This window comes from Lathyrus oleraceus, chromosome 4, assembly GCF_024323335.1.
Source record: "Lathyrus oleraceus cultivar Zhongwan6 chromosome 4, CAAS_Psat_ZW6_1.0, whole genome shotgun sequence".
NCBI lineage: Eukaryota > Viridiplantae > Streptophyta > Magnoliopsida > Fabales > Fabaceae > Lathyrus > Lathyrus oleraceus.
In genome coordinates, this window is record NC_066582.1 from 431906705 (window position 1) to 431916763 (window position 10059).

Genomic DNA, 10059 nt, shown 5'->3' on the forward strand with positions numbered 1-10059 from the left:
TTGCTTTACCCGGATGGTAATTCAAACCAAAGTCATAATCCTTCAGAAACTCTAACCATCTCCTTTGTCTCATATTCAGCTCTTTCTGATCAAACAAATACTTTAAACTCTTATGGTCACTGAAAACCTCAAATCTTGATCCATACAAGTAATGCCTCCACAACTTCAGAACAAATACCACAGCTGCCAACTCTAAATCGTGTGTAGGATAGTTCCTCTCGTGAACCCTCAGCTGTCTCGAAGCATAAGCTATAACCTGTTTATTCTGCATCAACACACCACCTAAACCCAACAATGAAGCATCACAGTAAACCTCAAATGGTTCCGACGAACTCGGTAATATCAGAATAGGAGCAGTAGTCAACCTTCTCTTTAACTCTTGGAAACCTTCTTCACATTTTGAGTCCCAAACAAATGCTTGCCCCTTTCTAGTCAACATCGTCAACGGTAACGCCAACTTAGAAAATCCCTCAATGAACTTCCTATAATAACCAGCCAAACCAAGGAAACTTCGAATCTCAGCAACAGACTTCGGAGCTTCCCACTTAGATACCGCTTCTATCTTAGAAGGATCCACAGCAACACCACCTCTTGAAATCACATGGCCAAGAAAACTAACCTCTTCTAACCAAAATTCACACTTCGACAGTTTAGCAAATAACTGCTTTTCTCGCAGCACTCTTAAAACCACTCTCAAATGCTCGGCATGCTCTTCTTCAGATTTCGAATACACCAAAATGTCATCAATAAACACCACAACAAACTGATCCAAGTACGGATGGAAAATCCTATTCATGTACTCCATAAATACTCCAGGCGCATTAGTCACACCAAAAGGCATTACAGAATACTCATAATGTCCATACCTTGTTCTGAAAGCAGTCTTCTGAATATCCTCAGTTTTCACACGTATCTGATGATACCCAGATCTCAAATCTATCTTGCTGAACACACTCGCACCAACCAACTGATCCATCAAATCATCAATCCTCGGCAAAGGATACCGATTCTTGATCGTCACTTTATTCAGTTGCCTGTAGTCCACACACAACCTCATAGTACCTTCCTTCTTCTTAACCAACAACACTGGTGCACCCCACGGTGACACACTTGGACGAATAAACTTCTTATCCAACAAATCTTCCAACTGACTTTTCAATTCAGCTAACTCAACAGCAGACATACGATACGGAGCCATCGATATCGGTCTAGTACCAGGTACCAATTCAATCGAGAACTCAACTTCACGCTCTGGCGGTAATTCATTCACTTCTTCCGGAAATACATCAGGAAAATCACACACCACTGCTAGATCACGAATCACCAGTTTATCTTTAGCCTCCAAAGTTGCCAACAGCATAAACAACTCTGCTCCATCTGCCACTTCCTCATTCACCTGCCTTGCTGATAGAAACAGACTCTGCCCTTCCTCAATCTCAGGAAATATCACCGTCTTATCGAAACAATTGATAGAAACTCGGTTAAACACCAACCAGTTCATTCCCAAGATAACATCAATCTGCACTAATGGAAGACACACAAGGTCTATCCCAAAATCTCTACCAAAAATATTCAAAGGACAACTCAAACAAACCGAAGTAGTAGTCACTGAACCCTTTGCAGGAGTATCAATCACCATACTTCCACGCATCTCAGATATCTCTAACTTAAGTCTCACAGCACAATCCACAGATATAAAAGAATGAGTAGCACCTGTGTCAATAATAGCTATAAGAGGAAAGCCATTAATATAACACGTACCTCTGATCAAACGATCATCTGCAGAAGTCTCAGAACCTGATAGAGCAAAACCTTGCCTCCCGACTGATTCTCCTTCTTCGGCTTAGGACACTGGGGACTGATATGACCCAACTCTCCACAGTTGAAACAAGTTACAGTCTTCAATCGGCACTCTGCAGCCAAGTGACCACCTTTCCCACACTTGAAACACTTCATCTCAGCACTGGTACACTCATGAACACGATGTCCAGCCCGACCACATCTATAACACTTAACAGGAGCACTAGAGTCTCCCCCACTAGGCCTCTTCATCCCACTCTGCTTCTGAAAACCTTTGCCAGCTGCATACGGTTTTCCACGATCCATCTGATTCTTACCCTTCCTATCAACCCTCTGCTGATAGCTCTCTGCTCTAGCCTTGGAATCCTGTTCAAAAATTCTGCAACAGTCAACCAAATCAGAAAACACTCGAATCCTCTGATATCCAATAGCTTGTTTGATCTCAGGATGCAACCCGTTCTCAAACTTCACACACTTCGAAAATTCTCCAGCAGCCTCATTATAGGGAGTATAGTACTTTGACAGCTCTGTGAACTTCGCAGCATACTCAGTAACAGTCCTGTTACCCTGTTTCAATTCCAAGAATTCTATTTCTTTCTTCCCTCTGACATCCTCTGGAAAATACTTCCTCAGAAATCTCTCCCTGAACACAGCCCAAGTAATCTCAGCATTCCCAGCAGATTCCAACTCAGTGCGGGTAGCAACCCACCAATCATCAGCTTCTTCTGACAGCATATGTATACCGAACCTGACCTTCTGGTTATCAGCACACTCAGTTACTCTGAAGATTCTCTCAATCTCCTTCAACCACTTCTGAGCACCATCTGGATCGTATGCTCCTTTGAACATTGGAGGATTGTTCTTCTGGAACTCACTCAGTTGACGAGCAGCTCCCATTCCCATAACATTCTGATTTCCTCCAAGCACTCCCGCTAGCATACCCAGAGCCTCAGCAATTGCAGCATCATCTCTACCTCTTCCAGCCATCTCTATTCTGAAACCCAACAAACCAAAACAATAAGTACTGATAGGGTTACACAACACCTATCCCGTACAGGGGAAACAGAATAATTACGACTCGACACGACCGACTATGCTCTGATACCACTAATGTAACACCCTTCTAAAATACCCCAAAAATTATTTAAAATAATAAACATATAATCAGAGTAATAGTGCACCAAGGGTGTCACACAAACATTCCACACCATTCAACCAATATAACAGTCATGCTCTTTTATTTAATTTAAATATAAAGTATTTGCACAGTTACGCAGCAGATAGAGATCAACTCAATCATGCAAAACATGTAACATGACATGTAATTTAGTTCAACAACAACTACAATAATAATCAAAGTGTTCCCGCCCGATGTTACATCTATCAGAGCATGACCCATAAGAACTACTCTAGACTCCAAGCATTAGCTTCTACTCGACTCATTTCTCGTTACCTGAAAAATAGGTTGTAAGGGTGAGTTCCTCAATCCATATAATAAGCATTATAGAACAACATGTAATGCTAAGTAAATAACACATCAATTCACCCTAACCAGACTACGCATTCAGCAACGGCAATATCCGTCCAAACATCATATTCAACAATAATATATATCATATGTAAAATCCTCAAACCATATTCAACACCAACAACGCAACACAACGATTTACTCACTAATTCCTCACAATGGGAATTAGCTACAGCCCCACAGGCTATGCCATGCATTCATTATGCAATGAGACTCCATGAAATGCGGTACCGACTCTTCTCGAACATATAGTTCAAGCTCACCGATCCCTCCAGATACGGCTACTGAGCTCACTAGTCCCACTCATTGAGATCTAATGCCTCACTCACTAATTCCTCACCATGGGAATTAGCTACAGCCCCAAAGGCTAGACTATGCACACTAATCATCTAGTATGCAAACATCAACAACAATTCACAACTCACTAATTCCTCACCATGGGAATCAGCTACAGCCCCAAAGGCTAAACTACGCATGCTAATCACCTAGCAATACAACATCAACAACAACTCAAGAATAGACACATGCTCGCACTCTACGCCATCGAATAGTCTATTCACAACTGCATACATTCACAACATCATGCATAATATATACATTCACCGCATCATATACATCAGCAATATTTCATCACATAAGCATGTCAGATTATGCCAAACAACCACTACAATATTAGTACATTCTAATATTACATCTCCTGCTCAAAACAGCGGGAATTAATCCCTATCACACCATAGGCAACATAGGCCAACCCTCACATAGGTACACAACAATTAAAACAACAATTTTTCCATTCTGCTACAGCGTTAACCGGTTAACGCCCTGGGTTAACCGGTTAACGCAGCACAACACGCCTTCTGTCTCAATTTTTAACAGTGTTAACCGGTTAACGCCCTGGGTTAACCGGTTAACGCAGCACAAACAGCCAAATATCAGAAATGACAATAGTGTTAACCGGTTAACACCCTGGGTTAACCGGTTAACGCAGACAAAACAACACATATTCATAATCCAACACAGTGTTAACCGGTTAACACCCTGGGTTAACCGGTTAACGCAAGACAGAAGCTGTTCCTGCGCTAACTCAAGGCAGAATGCAGAATTCTCCGCATTTTCCGCCGTTGGAGGACTTCCGGACCTCCGAATCCGATTCCGTAAAAAGCTATACGATCGGAAAATTACAACAGACTCAATTACCGATTTAATTTCAACTTCTAACACGGTTCATCTAACAAATTTTCAGCATTCACAATTCCCAATTAGGGTCGAATTAACAGCTTATTACTACCCATCACATATTCTCCCATAATACCCATTAATCGAGATAAACCCCCCTTACCTTAACAATCCGGCAAAATCTTTGAGCTTCAAGTTTTCGTTCTCCAACCTTTGCTCTTCAGCTCCTCTTCTCTGCCCTTTTTCCCTTTTCTCTCACGATGCTTCTCTGTTCTGTTTTCACGTGAAATGCTTTTCCAAAATGAGAACTTTTCCTTATTCCAACATATATATATTTTCCAAAATAATAATAATCCAAAAATAATAATAAAATTTCTAATTATTCAATTAAATTAATAATTACATTATTAACTCAATTTAAATAATTATTTTATTATTATCGGGGTGTTACAGATTCCACCACTGCACCTTAATCAAGGCAGCCAGTGTAGCCAAAGCATCTGCCAAAGGATTCTCTTCTCTGGGCACATGATGCATCTTCACCTTGGTGAAAAACGTCAACAATCTCCTCGTATAATCCCGGTATGGAACTAAATGAGATTGATGCGTATACCATTTTTCGTTAACCTGATTAACCACCAGAGCTGAATCTCCATATATGACAAGGTTCTTGATTCTCAAATCAATTGCCTCTTCAATCCCCAATATACAAGCTTCGTATTCAGCCACATTGTTGGTGCACTCAAATGTTAGCCGGGCAGCAAAAGGAATGTGGGATCCTTTCGGCGTAACCAAAACAGCACCAACACCGCTACCATTCACGTTAACGGCCCCATCAAACATCAGAATCCATTCGGATTCAGGGTCAGGCCCCTCCTCCGGGATTGGTTCCTCGCAATCTTTCGATTTGAGAAACATGATGTCCTCATCAGGGAATTCAAACTTCATCGGTTGATAATCATCAATAGGTTGCTGGGCGAGGTAATCAGACAATACACTCCCCTTGATCGCCTTCTGAGATGTATATTGTATATCATATTCTGTCAGAATCATTTGCCATCTCGCAACCCGTCCGGTCAATGCTGGCTTTTCAAAAATGTACTTGATTGGATCCATCTTGGAAATCAACAAAGTGGTATGAACCAGCATATACTGCCTCAGTCGGCGAGCAGCCCAGACCAAAGCATAGCAAGTTTTCTCGAGCAGTGAATATCTTGTTTCACAGTCGGTAAACTTTTTGCTAAGGTAGTATATGGCATGCTCTTTTCGACCAGACTCGTCATGCTGCCCCAATACACACCCCATAGACCCCTCGAGGACTGTCAGGTACAGAATTAACGGTCTTCCCTCCACAGGAGGCATCAGAATTGGAGGCTCCTGCAAATACTCTTTTATTTTTTCAAACGCCGCTTGGCAATCACTATTCCACCTAACCGTTTGATCTTTTCTCAACAATTTGAATATTGGTTCACATGTGGCCGTTAGATGAGATATGAACCGCGAAATGTAGTTCAATCTACCTAAGAAACCACGAACCTCTTTCTCTGTTCTCGGTTCAGGCATTTCTCTTATTGCTTTTACTTTGGCAGGATCAACCTCTATTCCCTTCTCACTTACAATAAACCCCAGCAATTTACCGGACCGCACTCCGAACGTGCACTTGTTCGGATTCAACCTCAGTCTGAACTGTCTCAGTCGGTCGAACAACTTGGCCAGATCTACCAAATGCCCCTCTTCTATTTGGGACTTTGCTATCATGTCATCAACATAGCATTCAATTTCATGATGAATCATATCATGAAACAAAGTCACCATGGCTCTCTGATAAGTAGCACCGGCGTTCTTGAGACCGAATGGCATCACCTTGTAACAAAAAGTACCCCATGGTGTAATGAACGTTGTTTTCTCCATATCATCTGGCGACATTTTGATTTGATTATAGCTAGAAAAGCCATCCATGAAGGAAAACGCCGAGAATTGAGCTGTATTATCTACCAACACATCAATGTGAGGTAACGGAAAATCATATTTCGGACTAGCTCTGTTCAGATCTCGGTAGTCCACACACATTCTCACCTTACCATCTTTCTTCGGGACTGGCACGATATTTGCGACCCATGGCGGATAATTAGTGACAGTAAGGAAACCAGCATCCCATTGCTTTTGCACTTCTTCTTTGATTTTCATCGCCATGTCAGGTCGAGTTCTGCGCAACTTCTGCTTCACTGGAGGACAATCTGCTCGCAACGGTAGCTTGTGCACAACAATATCGGTATCCAACCCTGGCATATCTTGATAAGACCAGGCAAAGATATCGACATACTCTTTCAACAATGCCACCATTCTGTTCTTAACACTTTCCTCCAAAGCAACCCCGATTTTCACCTCTTTCTTGACCTCGTCGGTACCCAAATTCACAACCTCAATCTGCTCTTCATGCGGCTGAATCACCTTCTCCTCTTGTTTCAACAACCTGGCTAATTCCCCTGGCAGTTCACAATCTTCTTCGTCTTCTTCTTCAGCAAGATAGATTGGATTGTCGAAGTCATATGAGGGTGTAACAGGATTATTATCAATGAAATCCGGAGAATGATCGCATCTGCACGAATGTTGATTCATGCATTGCTTAGAACCGGAACGAGACAAATTGAAAAAGAAAAATGAAAACATTGCCATTTTTATTTTGTTTTTATTTTTAAACTGCAAAAATAAATGAAAAACAAGGAACACCGCTTTTAACTGAAAAACATCCTTTTATTAATGATGCGAATTTGCAAATTTAAACATGAGGTGACCCTTACAATAAACCATTACGCGTCGGGCAACACGTAAGGCTTTCATGCATATAAAATCAAAACAGGAAAAATATTACTCTTCCAGCAGAGTGACCCGGATGATCTTTTCAACCTTCCAGTTCTGGACTCCCATCCCTGGTATGCACGACTTTATCCACCGGTCCATGTCACAGTCACTATCAGCGTCGTTACTCATCATGCAGATGTGATCCGGATCCAGCATTCCGGCACTAGTGAATGTGACCGACGTACGACGTCCTCTGCCTTGTTCTGATGAGCCTCTGTTCGGCTGATACCCCACTCCGAAGCGATCTTTCTTTGCAGAAATATCCATCATCCTGCCCCAACCAGGAGCCTCTCCATTCTTCACCACCTCAGCGGCCTGTTTGTATGAAGCAATGGACGGTTTCTCTTCTTCCTTGGCAAAAAGAGCATTCTCCACCTTAACGGTTTCGAATGCTTGACTGGGCGTCTCCCAGATTTCGCCGTCCATCTCCACATATTTGAACGATGACAGGTGGCTGACAAAGATGTCCTCTTCTCCGCAGACGGTGACGACTTGTCCTTCCCAAATATATTTCAGCTTTTGGTGCAAAGTCGAGGTCACTGCCCCAGCAGCATGGATCCACGGCCTACCCAACAAGCAACTGTATGCCGACTGGATATCCATGACATAGAAAGTCGACTTAAACACCTCTGGGCCTATCTTCACCGGAAGCTCAACTTCTCCAAATACAACCCGCTTTGACCCGTCAAATGCCCGCACTATTAGATCGGTCGGAGTCAGAATCAGCCCATCACAGTTCAGCTTAGTCAGAGCCTTCTTCGGCAACACATTCAATGAGGAGCCGGTATCAACCAGCACATGCGAAAGCACGGCCTCTTTACATTCCATGGCGATGTGTAATGCCCGATTGTGATTCCTCCCATCCACAGTCAGGTCCATGTCTGTAAAACCCAACCCATGGCTGGCATGCACGTTAGACACGACCGTCTCCAACTGGTTTATGGTTATCTCTTGAGGAACATAGGCTTTCTTCAAAATCTTCAATAGAGCCTCTCTATGCCCCTCCGAGCTTAACAGCAAAGATAGGATCGAGATTTTAGAGGGAGTTTGGTGCAGATGGTCCACCAACTTGTACTCAGACTTCTTGATGATCCTTAAGAATTCCTCTGCATCATCATCAAGTTTCTCTTCTGACCCCACAGGCGTCGGTGTCACATCAGGAGTACCATTATTCACCACTGCTTTTCCTTTTGCCCTGGCTAAAGCCTCGGCCTTTTCTTTTTTCTCTTTCTCTCCTTCTCCTCCCCTCAAGGCATCAGGAGCAAACAGTCTGCCACTGCGAGTGAAACCGCTGGGACCGGCACTATCCACCTTTGAAACGGTGGTTTCATCCGTAGTCTGATCTTCCACCTTCTCACCGTTACAGTACACTTCTCCACCATAATGCCAAGGCACGGCATCATCTTTGTCATACGGAATTGGCCCAGGTACCGTGATGGTAACTGGAGCCGCTTCAGCAAGAGTAGACAAATCCACCGGATCAAAGTAAATTGTTATGGTGGAGACCTCATCTTTCCCCCTATCAACTTTCTCGATCAAAATGCTCCCATCGTCCATCAAACCCTGAACAGTCCTCCTCAACAATGAACACCCATTGACAGAAACAGTGCACTCAGCACAATCATCATTACAGCCCGAATAGACCCCATTCAACAACAACTGCCTCTTAACCTCAGCCAGAGGAGTCTTCAACTGATCAACAGTAGACAGCCCAACTCTACCCTCTTCAGAAATTGCATTCACCCCCCTTTGACCATGCGCGGGCATGGGATTAGCATTGACATTGGGAGATGGTGCGAAGTTGATAGCTTTCGAATCCACCAGGTCTTGAACCGTGTGCTTAAAAGCTTTACAGTTCTCTATATTATGTCCGGGCGCACCTGAGTGGAATTCGCATTTTGCATTCTCATCATAATTGGCTGGCCTCTGATCAGGTGCCAGAGTGCTTAGCTGTACCAATCCCAAGTCCATCAACTTTTTAAACAGAAAAGAATAAGTCACAGGCGTCCTGTCGAACTGCCTGTCATTCATTCTCCCCTTGACTTGATATTCGGCCCTCTGAGGCCTCTGCTGAAATGGTTGTCTTTGCTGTTGAGGTTGTTGCTGTTGTTGATTCTGATTCTCAGCAGGAATAGTTACTGCAGTAGTGTGCTGGAAGTAACGATCCCTACTGGGTCCTCGTTATGTGTATACTGCACTGGTATCCCCCTCCTTCTTCCTCTGGCCATTACCAAAAGGCTTTTTCGACCCTGAAGAAGAAGCGTTACCCTGAATCTTCCCGAGCTTCAACTAGCTCTCAATTCTCTCTCCGACCACGACTATATCCGAAAAGTTGGTCACCGGACAACCAACCATCCTCTCAGCATATGCCCCTTGCAGGGTCCCCATAAAGAGATCAGACATCTCCCTGTCAACTAGTGGAGGTTGCACTCTGGCAGCCAATTCCCTCCATCTCTGGGCATATTCTTTAAACCATTCGCTATTCTTTTGAGACATACCCTGCAGCTGGGTACGACTCGGGGCCATATCAGCATTGAATTGATACTGTTTAAAGAATGCATCCCCAAGATCTTGCCAATTCTTAATATCAGAGGACTTGAGCTTGGTGTACCACTCCAGTGAGCCTCCGGACAGACTGTCCTGGAAGAAATACATCCACAGCTTTTGGTCCATGGTGTATGCAGAGATCTTAC